The sequence below is a fragment of the Pinus tabuliformis genome, chromosome 3_1 (assembly GCF_031772625.1).
Source record: "Pinus tabuliformis cultivar Carrire ecotype Pingquan chromosome 3_1, CPIR1, whole genome shotgun sequence".
NCBI classification, from domain to species: Eukaryota; Viridiplantae; Streptophyta; class Pinopsida; order Pinales; family Pinaceae; genus Pinus; species Pinus tabuliformis.
The window spans coordinates 864,832,114-864,846,963 of NC_142301.1; positions in this window are offsets into that span (position 1 = coordinate 864,832,114).

The following is a 14,850-nucleotide window of genomic DNA, read 5'->3' on the forward strand; positions in this document are numbered from 1 at the left end:
ATATATATATATATATATATATATATATATATATATATATATATATATTTATATTTATATTTGATATAAAATTATTTTATTTATTCTTGGACACCAAAAGAATTAATAATAAAGGAATTATACATCTTCATTATCTTGAAAAGTAAAAAGATAATTTTTTTTATTATTATTATTTTATAGCTCTCAATTGACATAAAATTATGTTAATTATTATAGCCATTAAAATATTTTATGTTTTAATTATGATTATACAATGAATATTTTATTTTTTTCATTATGTAATGAGAGTATTGATATGACTTGCATGCCCAACACTGTGGATTCAAAATCGGGTAAGGAACATTAAAAATATGTGTATTTGGGGTAAAAGCGATAGTGGCATGGGGCACTGGTGGTTCTACAGTTATGTTGTGAAAATATATAAGAAATCCCTGGTTCCTAGGCCATTTGTTTGCAATGTTTAATTTCCGAGCAAGTCGCTCAGTCTCTAGAATTTGGCCCACGGGTGAAGCTGCAAGTGATCTTGGTTGTAGCTATCTAAGACTGGGTGGAGAGTTGTAGTCCCAAACTCATTTTCCCAAACACTACAAGATAAGTTCTCTTATGTATCTACATTGCCCGTGAATATGTTTTCATTTCTAGATTGAAATGGTATGTGTAAATGAACTGAACTTTAGTTGCATCTCCTATATTGGCATAATATTACAGAGAATAGTTTAGGACTACATTTTATCCTTAAGATTATAAATGGTAAAAGATGCAATGTCTATACATAATAAGTAGGATCGTGTTACACTGATGTGTTGAAATAGTCTTCTTACGAAATACATGAATGTGATTTGGTATTACTTAATAAAAAAACATATATTGTGAAGCCTTGAAGGCATTGAAAGGATCAACAAGGATCTGATCCAAGAAACATGACAGAATTGTATATGAACCTCTGTTGTTAAGGAAAATTGTTACATTGGAGAGGCATGTGTTAAAAAGGCCAATGTATACATATTTAGATGTATAAATAAACATATACATATATTGATTATAAGTGTGTGCTTCAAATTCTAAGGCGTTGTGGTCATGTAGAGGAATCGCTCATCATATAATATAATGAAAGGAAACCTTACATCATGGGATTCATCAGCCATCCACTTTCAGCAACCCACGTTCTTTCCCAAGGGGACACCAATGTTGGGGACTGTAGGTCCCTTCAAATATCTAAATGCCGAGAAATCCCTGAGTTGCACCATAGAGCCACTTAAAGGCTTGCGTTGGAGCATGGAACCCTGGCATGTGGCATAAGAGGTTAAGTCCCTTCATTAGTTCACAAAAAGTCTCTGGCAGAGGGTAGCTAAGAGATTTCCAATGCCAACATGCATGGAATCCCCTATCCCTAAGACGGGAAAACCTGAAGGTCAGGAACTTTTTGGAGTGGCTTTAGTGTAAGTTCCATAGGGTTAGTGTTTGTAGATACTTTAGTAAATCATTGCATCCTTTATTCGAAGTTGTTCCATATCTTAAAATGCATAGAACCATCGTGGCCAAGTCATGGCCGAATGGACTAGTGGGAGGCTAGGGATGTGCAGAAGAGAGTGAGCTCCATTGAGAACCTTTTTAACCAATATTGAATAGGTTTCCTAGGATATAGAAATCCTCCCTAATTGGTTCATGGCAAGCATCAACCATGATAAAGGTTTGGGTGAAGTTGAGTGGAGCCTTAAGATTATAGCTCAAGAATGAGAACATTATCCCTTAACCTGGAGGAACCCTATTGGTGGAAGATTGGTATTGGTGTGGCCATATTTTTCTGACCATGATTGGAAGAGTAAACGATGACATGGCCTCGAAGCCCTCAACCCAAAAGGATTAACCTGGAGATTTATATTGTGTTACAAAAGGATTCACTAAGATGACACCAACTAGGATGAATTTTCTAACACATATTCCTGGAAAGTATACCATTGGCTAAAGGTGGTCCCCACTAAACAATGCATCCTAGAAGCGCTTGCTTGATAGTGCCAAGTGCAGGCAGAGTGATGTCAACTTCCTCAAGAGCTCGGTAGTCACGCAATTGGTTAAGAGGAGGCCCTACTAACATATATTCCTAGTGGTCCCCACCTAGAGGTATGAAGGGTGAAACTGAAGATGATAGACTAGGCTAGATTGGCTACCAATAACTGAGAACAACTCAATATACAACTCTGTATTTACCCCATTCTAGAATTTCAAGAATTATTTAAAATATGCAATCAAAATAAGAATGTGGGTTTGTCTTAACAAATTCTATGAGAGGCCTTTCTCGCACTTTCCAAACCATTGTATTTACCTCATCCAATTTACATAGGATTCAACTTATCAATTGGTGCAATAGGAAAGATAAAACGGGAATTTAGAAACCAAACACGGAGCGCTGAAACCGTTGGTTGTAGGTGCACAAAATAATTTCCTAGCACACTAAAAATCTTATTCTAAAAAAATTTGTTTTCATATTTTAGGAAGGTGAAATTACTCAACCTTGTTTTAATCAACTTCCCAGGGCCTTATATATATCCTTGACACTCTCAATGACTTAATTTACCTCTCTTCATTGTGATTTACAATGCTAATCCTAACTTTCCATTTAGGAATGAATCTCAATGGGTTTTGACAACATTCAACAAAATAAGTGCTCTATTTTCTTCTGTGACAGTGCTCAATGACTAACATAAATTCATGCGGCCACTGTCCAAGGCGTGGATACACATTCTTCTACACGATTTCTAATAAGAATCCCAGAAAAACAAATGGGCAATCACACTGTACACCTTTCCAATAAGAAATAGTAAAAGGAATTTTAACAGTGTTTCCAAAACAGAATTTTGTGTTCTATGGTAACAACACTTAGTCAGTATAAATCTCACACAAGCGCTATATCAAAACATAGGGAACATTTTCCCATGGGCATTTGAACCAAAATACAAAAGAACCGTGCACAACTACACAATGGTTGAGGCCACAATAGTCAAGTTTCCTTTAAATATCATCTTACCATACACTATATTAGCACCAACAACATATCAACAACAAGTACTGAATTATCCATGGATATATAAGGACCAATAACATGGATATATAAGTCCCAATAATAGTACACCATCAATACATAGCATTTACAACCACTAACCTTCTCATCATATTCAGATTCTTAACATAAATCGACTCAATAAGTGTAGACAAATAACTTCATTAAAAATAGAATTGATCCTGGTGGATGTTGGTGGTCACCCACCTATCCCATTTGGACCCCCACAACTATCCCTTTAGGCTTTTCAGTTTTTGTAATTGTAGCACAATTTACTATTTTTAGCAGTTTTTAGGTCTTGAACTTCTGGAACCTTTTTGAGGCCGTAAACGACATTTTTTGGGAAATTTGGGAGCAACATGGGTCCATGGATTGATTTTACTCTTCCCAAAGTTGTAGTGCTTGGATAGATCTTTCTAACAATCTATTGTACGTGTAAAATGGACATTGTATGCCAAAGTTACGACCTTGGGAAATTGATGTACCAATTTACCCAAAACGGGGCCCACAATTTGGCATTTCATCTTCTAGGGTAAGGTTTTGGGATGTTAAGGGTTTTCCATTATTTATCAACAATAAATAGACCTTCGAGCCTCATTGTAACACAATTCAGAGGCATTTAGCTTGCACATCTGTTCTCAAAGATAATCTACCATTGCCCTAGCTAGTTTATTTCCATTTCTATTTGTAAGCATATTTCAATATTTTACATTAATTAAATGAAGTATTATTTCTATTGCATCCTCATGTATATGGTTATCTTTATATTTGTTACGTTCCTGTTTAAAATCTAGATCAGTGGCATCAGAGCAGTCTAAATTTTCTTTGTTTTACTTTGCATGTCCCCAACGAGGTTGGGATATAAGGAGTTAGGGCTTGAACTAGTCGAACCTTTGCAAGACCAGCCTCATAAATCTTGACGACCTCCCATGGTTGATGAAAAGAAATATGAGGGGGCAAGATATCCTATCAAAATCTTACTCGAAGAATCCCTCGAGTGGCAAAGGAATGTGATGATGGATAGCTTTGCACAAATCTTTCAGCAGCTACCGAGAGGTGACGCATCAACTTCCAGTAGCTACTCTGGCAACTCCACACCATTTAAGGTACAAGTTAATTTTGAAATCCCCATCTTCGAGGGTAAAATAGATGCAGATGTCGTAGATAAATGGTTAAATCTGCTAGATGGGTATTTTTCTATTCATGAATTTTCGAGTTGGGAAAATATTGTTTTCGCTCTTCTCAAAGCAGGCCCCATGTCAAGGGCTGGTGGTAAGCCTATTGAGAGTAGAAGAATGAAAGTACAGGATCACTATTTTCATCCACACCCACTTGGTATTCATTCCGGATGTCATCAAGGAGCAGTACTACCCTCTCAAAAGCTATGAGGACAAATACATCTAATGGAGAGACTGCGGTAGGGAAGGGACCAAGATGTGCCAAAGTTCACAAACATTTTTCATACCCTTCACACACAGTTGCGTATCAAGGACTTTGAGCCGCATTTGATACTCAAATAACGCGGTTTATTACACAGATACATCCAGGAAGAGATGGAGTTCCTAAACATCTCCTCGCTCGGCACGACGTACTGATATGCTGTCAAAATCGAGAAAAAGTTCATACAAAAGAAGTGAGACTTTGTATCTGCAAATCCAAAGACCAAATGACAAAGCCAAGGCAGGGTGACCCAAGACAACCGTTGAATCTGCAAGAAAAGAAAAACACCACGAAGTCGAAGAAGGACACAGGAAAGTGGTGTGAGTTCCACAAGAGTCCCACTCATAACACAAGTGAGCGTCAGACCAAAAAATCACTTGTGGTCGAGTTGAAGGCTTCAGAATTAGAGGCAGGTTCCGACCCTGAGTCAGAACCCGACAAGGGGAATGGAAAATGGAAGCATATCATTGATGCAAAGCCTAGCATCACTGTTGCCACCACCAAGATCCAAAGAATGAGACCGAAGATCCATAGGAGGGGGAACGTCTTTTCCACTCACAAATGTAGGTGAAGGGTTCACAATTACAATTCATTGTTGATAGTGGCAACCAAAAGAACCTCATTTCAGTAGAGCTTGTGAAGCATTTGGGCACCAACTACACCACACCTATAGCTGTACAGTATCAGGTGGCTTCATGAAGGACAAGATCTCAAAGTTTTCCAACAGTGTCGCTTTCCCTACAGCATCAAACCCTTCATAGATGAGGTATTGTGTGATGTTACACCTCTGGATGTTGTGATGTACTATTAATCCATCCATACTTATGGAGGTGACATGTTGTGTATGAGTAAAGGCCTCGTGCTATCATTATTTCTTTGTGTAATTCATTATACAGGATAGTTGAGGTAGCCCCACCTACCACCACCTCTTTGATCACTGCTAAGAAAGGCAGTAAGCTCATCTCCCAGACTAGGAAATTCATCTGTCTTGTTCACTACCAAAGTAAGGGGAAGATAGTCAACACATCCATGACCTCTGCGAAGGGTTCCTCCATGTAAAAATAGCAGCAAAGTGATATGGTCATGACAAAACACGGGAACAACTTCTCCTCACCCACGGGGGTACCACACAAGCTTCAGGTGGGCAACAAAGTCTAGTTGCATCTGCAGAAAGAACACCTTATAAGATCCCATCAGAACTCCAACCACACCGACATGGTCCTTACACCATTACAAGGCCGTGGGAAGTAATTCTTTGGAGCACAACATTCCTCCATTCCTGCACCTGCACCAAGTGTTCAATATGTACTACCCTTGACCATGCTTCCCACCATTACTGGACACATCCGAGATTGCAGAACAACTCACCAAGGACCAAGTTCAACAGATGGAGGAACTCAATACAATGGGGGCCATTGCTTCCTAAGGGGGGAGGAATGATCCAGGTGGATGTTGGTGGCCACCCACCTATCCCATTTTCACCCCCACAACTGTCCCTTTCATCTTTTAGTTTCCGTAATTGTAGCACAATTTACTATTTTTAGCAGTTTTTCAGGTCCTGAATTTCCAGAGCCATTTTGAGGCCCTAAACTACAATTTTTGGTAAAACTAGGAGAAACATTGGTCCATGGACTGATATTTCTCTTCCAAAGTTGTATTTCTCAGATAGATCTTTCTAACAAGCTATTGTACATGTCAAACAGAGATCATATGCCAAAGCTACGACCCCAGGAAATTGATGTACCAATTTAGCCAAAAAGGGCCCACAATTTGGTATTTCATCTTCTAGGGTTAGGTTTTTGGATATTAAGGGTTTTCCATTGTTTCTCAACAATAAATAGGCCTTTGAGCCTCATTGTAAACAGTTTAGGGGCATGTAGTTGCCACATCTCTTCTCAGAGATAAGCTACCATTGCCCTAGCTGGTTTATTTCCATTTTTGTCGGTAAGCATATTTCAGTATTTTAGATTAATGAAATGAAGTATTATTTCCACTGTATCTTTGTGTATATGTTTATCTCTATATTTTGAAGCGTTCCTATTTAAATCCAGATCACATATAGACAAATAAGTTAACAAACATAGAGGAATATATACAGACTTCTCACTAGTCAAATTCAATTATGCATTACATTGGCCAAATACATAATGTGGGCATATACATCTCAGTCCTCTCAACCTTTGTCTCTTCTCCTCGTGTTGGAGCTTCTCTTCTTCTCCTCGTCTTATTCCTCCACTACACTCTCTCTTCCTAAACACTCTTCCTTTTTAAAGATAAAGCTAACATGGGACAACCAAGAGTCACAAGATGAAATTTTCCCCTTCTCCAAAAAACAAGGGAAACTGAAACTTCATTTACATTAGGAAATAATTCCTCCAATTATTCTAAGAAAAATCTCACTTCTTAATGTAAATATCTACAATTTCTTACAAAAAAATTAAATTTCTCCTAACATCATCATGTGACCATCCCATCACATTAGCAAGCTTCAATCTACTTTTCAGTGAATTTTGTGCTCCATCTATGCACCTACATCAGACTCCCAAGGTGCAAGAATTTATAACCTCTTGGTAATATGCATTCAGTCTTCTCATAGCAACCTCAACTCGTGAGCTGCAATATGCCTCTGTAGTAACAAGTCTCCACCTTGCTACACAATATCTCACCAAACTTTCTCTTTTATTTTGGCTTTTGGCATGTTCTTGGTTCTATTCTTTGGAAACCTTCAAGCACTCCTTACTCTAGGCTCCTGCAAATATCCTCACCTTCCTCTATTGTCACCTACATAGTGAAACATAAAATCTTACTAGATATTTAATCAACTTGTACCTTCTTTTACTGATTTTGTTGCAAACTTTGACCTTTACTTGTTGTCAAATTGTTCAAAATTTCCTTAGAATCATAGGTTGTCTCTTCATACAACCATCTATACATTTCTACTTTGCTATTTCCAACTTCATTTTTTATCTTTAGGTTGCTCATCAAATATTCATTTGCTTCATCACATGTGTTCATCCAAGTTAAGTTGTTCTTCCATGGCAGCAACTCAACTCTATTTAGCTTTTTCTCGCACTAAGAATTTATCCATGCCTGAGCTTCACCTGCAACAAATTCTATTTTACATTCTTCTGGAGACTTTCTCTATAACCATAGTATTCCTCATCTTTTTGTTGTATTCATCTCATATCACTTTTAATTTGATTTTAGCTACTTCTCTATCAAGTTTTTCCTGACTTGACATACTATGGATTCTCTATGAACCTTTACTATGACCCTCAGTACTCACAAATTTCCTTCTTCTACGAGCTTCTCCTATCTCAGTATGAACTGTACACAAGCCACTGCAAAAAACTAAATCCATCAACTTGTTTGTAAATACCATATTAGTTGCATCCATGCCTCGTCTTCTCCTGGTATTTTTGTTGACTCCTTCCTCTAGAATATTCATCTGAGCATTCTCTTCACTTTTGGATTATGCATGTAATCTAATCACCTTCTTTCTCTGAGAACCTTTTTTTTCTTCCTCACTTTATACTACAAGGTTCCTTGTTGTCATCCTCAATTTCAAACATTAATCACTGCTACTTGTAATGAGTAATTAATCCAAAATTTACTGGAGAAAAAACCTTTACTTCCTTATTCAATCTTTACTTGAACACACAATTATTGTTGCAAAATTATTCTTATTGTTTTCATCCCTTAGCCTATTGCAGACCTTCTTATTCTTTAAATCGACACCATTCTTCCTCTTGATCACTCATTATCAAACCATAACTCTAGTCATATTTACTTTATTGTAGAAATTGTTTCACATTATTAAGTCTTTCTTTAACTCAACCAACTCCTTCTCAAATCCTTCATCACTCATTCCTTTGGGTCCAAATGCTTTGGAAATTTTGTTCTTATTCTCATGGCTTTCTTCTAAACCCCTGTTATGACTAAAAATAGTCATCTTCATCTCCTCCTCTTGTGAACTCCCCTTTTCTACTAGTGAGTTGCAACAAGACATTCTTGTCTCTATAATAAGCTTGCTACTTGTCACCCATGCCAAGTCATCCTCCTATTATCTTCTCCTCTCTAGGTTCTCTATAGTAGACCCTCTACTTGAGTGCTCTTTCTCCTCCACTTTCAAAGTTGTTGGTTGTCGCATCTTCAACTGCTCACTCTTCTTAGTTTTCAACAAATTTATTTTGTTGTTGGGTTCTTTCACCATTTCTTCATCTAAGAGCATTTTGTACTCATTCTTCTTTGACATAGCTTACTTTTTAGGGTAGATGTTACCAATGCAGTCCCACAAACACGATTATTTTGATTACCAAGATAGTATAAACATGACATTAAATTTTATTATAATATCTATAACAAGATCTCATGTCCCGCAATCTTTCATGGATCTACTTGTTAAACCAATTCATTTCCAACCAATACACATGTTTTTCCTCAAGAGCATATCAACTCTTCACTTCCCTTCAATCATCTCACTTACAGTTGTAAGGTTATTTTTCTCTTCACGCTCTTTTCCTTGTCAATTTGTCTTCAAATACGGAAATTCCATTTATTCATGGATCAACCCTTCTTGACATGTGAGCATATACTTTCTCTTCATTTCACTACATTTGTACTGTAACTCTAAAATCTAATCTTTGTTATTCAGACTACATCACCAAAGAGAAATATGTCTCTTTTCAGGCTCTAATACCACTTAGCAATGATAGACTTGGTTACTACGACTTCCAATAACCCAGGAAAACTCAATCTACAACTTTTTATTTACCCCATTCTAGAATTTCAGGAACTATTCAAAATGTGCACTCAAACTAAGAATGTGGATTTGTCTTGATAAATTATATGAGAGGGCTTTCTCCCACCTTCCAATCCTTTTCCTTTGCTTCATCCAACTTACATAGGATTCAACTTATCAATTGGTGTAATAGGAAGGACAAAATGGAAATTTAGAAACCAAACACCTATTTCTAGAAGTATTGGTTGTAGGTGTTGTGAAATATTTTTTTTGTGCAATTAAAATATTGTAGGCGCTATGCAATGATTTTGCAGTGCCCTACGAAAAGCTATGTTTTGCAATTTCGAGAATTTGAAATGACTCGTCCTTGTTCTAATCGACTTCCCATGGCCTTAACTTTCTCCTTGACATTATAAACAACTTACTTTACCTTTCTTCATCGATATTTACAAAGCTAACTTGAACTTACCATTCAAGAACAAATCTCAATGGGTTTTGGCAAAATTCAATAAAATAGGGCATTCTACTTTCTTCTGTGATAGTGCTAAATCACTAACAGAAATTAACCCGACCACACATTCTTCTACTAGATTTACGAAACTCCGTAATTACCACAAATTCCACCAGTGTTGATCCACGAATTAAAAAATATTAATGGGTAATCAAACCATACACTTTACCAATTGAAAATAGTCAGAGGGGTTTTTAACAGTGTTTCCAAAACACAATGTTATGTTCTATGGTAACAACAATTAGTCTCTATAAATCTCACACAAAAACTATGTCAAAACATAGGGAAAACTTTGTCATGGGTATTTCAACAAAAATACAAAAGAACCGTACACAACTACATAATGGTTGAGGCCACAATATTCAAGTTTTCTTTCAATATGATCTCAGCATATGATATACTAGCACAAAAAACATATCAATAGTAGGTACTCAGCTATCTATTAAAATATAAGGCCTGATAACATTACATCATAAATACATAGCGTCTACAACCACTATGCCTTTCAACACATTCAAATTATTAAAATCAATTGACTTGACATGTGAAAATAAAAAACTTCATTAAAAATATATAGAAAGAGAATTTAACAAACACGGAGGCATACAAAAAATTTCTCATTAATCAAATTCAACTATGAATTAAAATGGCCAGATATACAATGTGGGAATATGAAACCCAACCCTCTCAACATTTGTCTCTTATCCTTGTGTTAGAGCTTCTATTATTCTCCTCCTCTTCTACCTCCACTTCACTCTCTCTTCCTAAATGCTCGTCCTCTTTAAAATAACGCTAACATGGGATGACAAAGAGTCAAAAAATGAACTGTTTCCCCTTCTCCAAAAAATAAGGGAAATTGAAAATGCATTTACATTAGGAAATAATTGCTCCAATTTATTATAAAATAAAAAACTCACTTCCTAATGTAAATATCTACAATTTCTTAGAAAAACATTTAAATTTATGCTAGCATGATCATGTGACCATCCCATCACATTGGCGAGCTTCTGTCCAGTCTTCATTGAATTTTGTGCTTCATCTACACACCTACATCAGACTCCCAAGGTACAAAAATTTATGAACTCATGGTCATATGCATATGGTATTCTCATAACAACTTCAACTTGTGAGTTGCAACATGCCTCTGTGGTAACAAGTCTATGCCTTTCTACACGATACCTCACCTAACTTTCTCTTATGTTTGAGCTTTTGGCATCATCTTGGTTCTATTCTCTGGAACCTTACTCTAGGATGTTACAAATCTCCTCACCTTTCTCTACTGTCAATTGCATAGTGAAACTTAAAATATTACCAAACCTTTAATCACTTGTACCTTCTTCTATTGGTTCTGTCATGAACTATGCCCTTTACTTGTTATCAAACTATTGAAAATTTTTCTAGAATCATAGGTTGTCTCTTCGTAAAACCAACTATACTTGTTTTCTTTCCTTTTGTCAGTTTCATTTGTTCTCTTCAGACTGCTCATCAAATATTCATATGCTTTATCATATGTGTTCATCACCCTTAAGTTTTTCTTCAATGGCTAAAACTGTACTCCCTTGAGCGTTTCCTCACACTCAGCATTTATCCATGTCTTAGCTTCGCCTACAACAAATTTTATTTTTGTTTCTTCATCATCTCTAGCCCCAATTTTATTTCAGCTAATTCTCTATCAATTTTTCATGACTTAATATACTATGTATTCTCTCTGAAACTTTACTATGACTCTTGTTTGTCACAAATTTCCTTCTTATATGAGCTTCTCCTAGTTCACTGTGAATTATAAACAATCCACTACAAAAGGTCAACTCCATCAACCTGTTTGTAAATACCATACTAAGATCATCCATGCTTAGTATTCTCTTGCTATTTCTGCAGATTCCTTCCTCTAGAATCTTCATCTAAGCACTCTCTGCTCTTCTAGCTTCTTCATGCAATTTACTCACCTTCTTTCTCTGAGAAATTTGTTGTTCTTCCTTGTCATTATCCTCAACTACAAACATTCATCACAACTACTTTTATTTCGTTAAATTTTTTCATATTAAAAAACAATAATAATAGTAACAACTCCAGCATCTACTATAATAAAATAGATGGGGTTAAAAAAAACATTATAATAATTTAGTGGGAAAAACAAAACGATAAAATAAAATTAATAATGGGGAAACTATTAATCTAGTTCGCAATAAATTTGAATGAGAATATTACTTCACCTAGTAAATAAATGCTAAATGTGTATGAATATATTGTGAAATAAAGTTGAAGCTAAAAATAGGCTCTATCTCACTTTGTCTATATCTCTCTCATGGTGTCTCTCAATCATTCTCTCCGTGACTCTTACTATGTGTCTCTCTCACTCTCTCTATATTGTATCATTCTCTTTCTATATTGTAGCACTGCAAAAAGTATTGTAATGGAGAGTCTACTATTGTTTTCACAATCCTTCTTCTCTTTGCTTTTCTCTCTCTTTCTTTTTGCTTTTCTTTTTTTTTTTTTCTTTAATATAACCAACAAGCCCATCATTTTTTGTTTCGGTACTTTCTTGATTTTCGGGCATTTCTTTTCCTCTACTTCCTCCTCCTTTCCCCGCTTTCTCCATCTCTCTTCCCTCCATATCTTCCTCTTCTCTTGATTTCTCTCACATACTCTCCCTCTCTTAGTGTATCTTTAAGAATGCATAGAACCCATACAACCACTACATATGAGCACTGCACAAACTATTATAATGGAGAGTCTACTATTGTTTTCACAATCCTTCTTCTCTTTGCTTTTCTCTCAACCTCTTTCTTTTTGCTTTTGAGTTTTTTTTTCTTTAATATAACCAACAAGCCCATCATTTCTTGCTTCGGTACTTTCTTGATTTTCGGGCATTTCTTTTCCTGGTTTGTTTTATTTATCTATATTTTTTGGACGCTTTTGGTTTGCTTGATTTTTTATTTTTCTCTCTTGATTTTTTTAGACGGTTGTTTTTTTCTTTCAATTTATTTATTTATGATATAAATATAATCAATATATATTTATTTATTTTTAATGTAGATATAACATATCAAAATTTTATTTATTGATTAAACGTTTTAGTATATTTTTTAATGTTTTTTAAAATTAATTTTAATTTTAATTTATCAAATATCAAGAAAATAAATAAAATGTATTTTTCAAATATATAAAAGAAATTACAACTTATCATAAAAGTATCATTATTTTTTAATTAGTATACTAATGATTATTATTATATAATTTAGGTGATTCTATATTATTAATTTTATTTTTATTTTTTTATTGAAATTTGGAATTTTTATACATAATAAATGTCCCCTTACTAGAATTGGCCATTTTAATCATTCTTTTGATTAATCATTTTGATATTATGGTTTAAGTTGAAAGATACCAACATTTTCTTGTCCTCCCCCACTACAACTAATAGAAATGTAACTGCTAACTTTACTGTATATATAAATAAGTGTTCAAAATTTGTTTAAAATAGTTTTTTATGAAATGATGATTACAAATTTAAGTGGCTTGAAGCCAAATATTTTTAGAGGTGTATCACCTACAAAAATAATTCATGTACAGAAATAATTCATGTAAAAATTGTTTTAATAAATCTGGAAAGACTTATTTTGTAACTTTTATTTATTTTTGAGGAATCAAAAAGACGTGTTGGAATATGTTTTATTTAATAAAATAATAATAATAATAAAGAATGAAAATTTATCCTAGAACATTAACCTTCACAAAATTGTTAATAGGTTAATATGAGAGATTAACCAATAAGTGTCATGGGAAACAATTGAAGTTAGCTATGCCTAATGAGGTAGAAAAACAAAAAGAAGAAAAGAGAAATACATTTCTGTCTTGCATTTTTTTTTGGTTTCTAGAAGAAATGAAACAAGATATTAAAATACCCTTACCACTAGGAGATAATGACCGACGAGATTCTTCATAGGGTTGTTGGGGTAGACAACTCCAATAATATTCCTACATTTACTTGACAGTTGGAGGGAGATCTCATGCAAACATATTTATAGGGTTGTTGGGGTGGAAAACTCCAATAATATTTCTAGTTTTACTTGACCGTCGGAGGCAGATCTCACGCAAACATATTTGTACAAGTCAGTTCAACACTGGGAGGATCGTTGAATCCTATGAACTATTTCTGAAAGGAAATAGATAAGTATTTAGTCTTTCAAGTACTTGTGTAAGATATTTGAATTGTGTATATATGGTGTGAATGAAATATTAATTAACTGATAATTAAAGAAACTTATTTGGAATACAAGAGATAGAAATAGGGTCAAAATTAGGAAGCCAGTGTCTACAGATGAAGGTAAAATCGTAGATTGTTTTTTAATACATAAACACTTCGTGTTTGGTAAAATTCAATTAAAATTCAACTTGAATGGTAGAATAGTTGTCTCTGACAAGTGTTTCTTTATTCTATGTAAAAACTTCTAAAATAATAAGGTCAAAATTTGGGTTTTATGCCCAAGTTGGACTCATGAATTGCTGAGAGCAAAATATGACCTTCAAGGTTTCTGACCTGGATTGGATCGTTATATTTATTTTTCATCCATCTCAATGGTTTCAAAGTGGAAAAAGAAGAGAAATCCTAATGATTATGTAGTTGTCTTCAAAGATATATAATGATTATTGAAAGGTGCATATAATTTATTTTTATTTTTTCTTAGACTAAATACTTGTGGGACTAAATGTAAGTGAGAAAATTATAGTCTACACATCAATACATTTTAGGAAAATGCTCAAACATCTGGTTGTATCTCAAAGTTTTATGATATTAAACACCCATGACTCAATGAATAGTAAGTAGTGTGAAGTGACATAATGTACAAGACTACTGATTCGTTAGCAAAGGGAAGTGGAAAATCAAGATAGAAGAATTCATTTAGTCAAGAATTTCACGAAATGTTAAAAGATGTCCAATCCATTCAAAATATAATAAGGAATATTAATAACCAAGAAACTGAAAAAAAATGTTTGATATTTTTTAAATCTTAGTTTCATTTATTTTATTATTTATCCCACAATTAATTACAATCAACTCTTTCCCAATTCACCCTATATGGGACATTAGGAGGGGAG